This window comes from Callospermophilus lateralis, chromosome X (genome assembly GCF_048772815.1).
Source record: "Callospermophilus lateralis isolate mCalLat2 chromosome X, mCalLat2.hap1, whole genome shotgun sequence".
Lineage (NCBI taxonomy): Eukaryota > Metazoa > Chordata > Mammalia > Rodentia > Sciuridae > Callospermophilus > Callospermophilus lateralis.
The window spans coordinates 125024385-125026378 of NC_135325.1; positions in this window are offsets into that span (position 1 = coordinate 125024385).

Sequence of the window (1994 nt, forward strand, 5' to 3'; positions counted from 1 at the left end):
AAATTTTGTAGTTGTAGATGGACAGAATGCCTTTATTTTATTTGTTTATTTTTATGTGGTGCTAAGGATCAAACCCAGTGCCTCACACATGCTAGGCAAGTGCTCTGCCACTGAGCTACAGCCCCAGCCCCAAAGCAATTCTTAGCAAGAAGAGTGAAGCAGGAGGCATCACAATACCAGAACTTAAACTATACTACAGAGCCATAGTAACAAAAATGGCATGGTATTAGCACCAAAACAGACAAGTTGACCAATGGTACAAAATAGAAGACACAGAGACAAACCCATATAAATATGGTTGTCTCACACTAGACAAAGGTACCAAAACCATACATTGGAGAAAAGACAGCCTTTTCAACAAATGGTTCTGGGAAAACTGGAAATTCATATGCAACAAAATGAAATAAAACCTCTATCTCTCACCATGCATGAAAATCAACACTAAGAGAATAAAAGACTTAGGCACTATAATAGGGAACCTGCACCTAATAGAAGAAAAAGTAGGCTCCAATCTTCATCATGTCAGATGAAGGACCTGACTTCCTTAACAAGACTCCTGAAGCACAAAAAGTAAAATTAAGAATCAATAAGTGGGATGGATTCAAACTAAAACTCTTTTTCTCAGCAAAGGAAACAATCAATAACATGAAGAGAGAGCCTACAGAATGGTAGGATATCTTTACCATATGCACCTCAGAGCACTAATCTCCAGGATATATAAAGAATACAAAAAAAAAAACACCCAAAAAATCCATAAATTGGCTAAGGAACTGAATAGACACTTCACAGGAGAAGAAATACAATCAAGCAACAAACATGAAAAAATGTTCATCATCTCTAGCAACTAGAGAAATGCAAATCAAAACTACTCTATGATTCCATCTCACTGCAGTCAGAGTGGCAATTATCAAGAATACAAGCAATAATAAGTGTTGGTGAAGATGTGGAAAGAAAGGCACACTCATACATTGCTGCTGAGACTGCAAATTGGTGCAACCACTATGGAAGGCAATATAAAGATTCATCAGAAAACTTGGAATGGAACCACCATTTGACCCAGCCATCCCATTCCTTGGTCTATACCCAAAGGACTTAAAATCAGGATACTACAGTGACACAGCCACATCAATTTTTATAGCAGCACAATTCACAAGAGCTTAACTATGGAACCAACCTAGATGCCCTTCAACAATGAATTGATAAAGAAAATGTGGTACATATACACAATGAAATATTACTCAGCCTTAAAGAAGAATAAAATTATGGCATTTGCAGAAACTAGAGAATATCATGCTAAGTAAAATAAGACAATGAAATAAAACAGTTAAATGTTTTCTCTGATAACTGGATGCTGATCCATAGTAGGGCAGAGGTGTGTGGAAGAAGAAGAAACTTTGGTTTGTTTAAAGGGGAGTCAGGGGAGGGGTGGGATTATGGGGATGGCAAGGATGGTAGAAAGAGACAGACATTATCACCCTATATACATGTATGATCACACTACTGGAGTGACTCTGCCCCCCGTACATCCAGAGGAAGGAGAAGTTGTGCTCCATTTGTGTACACTATGTCAAGATACATTCTATTGTCATGTATAACTAATTAGAGCAAATTTAAAAATCTTGCTATTTCATTTTCCAGAATGAGTCATGTCTATTTATCCATCCATAGATTTGTAATTCTTTCTTCTGTCATCTACAGTCTATTATTAAGACCATCTATCCCAGAACAATGGCATATGCCTGAATCCTGGCAACTTGGGAGGCTAAGGCAGGAATATCACCAGTTCAAGGCCAGCCCAGGAAATTTAGAGAAACCCTTTCTCAAAATAAAAATTAAATGGGCTGGGAGTATAGCTCATACGTGAAAATGTCCCTGGGTAAATTACCAAGAATGAAAAAAATAAACAAATGAATAAATAAAAATGCCATCTAGCAGGCTTACTGGCACACACCTACAATCCCCATAACTCAGGAGGCTGAGGCAGAGGATCACAA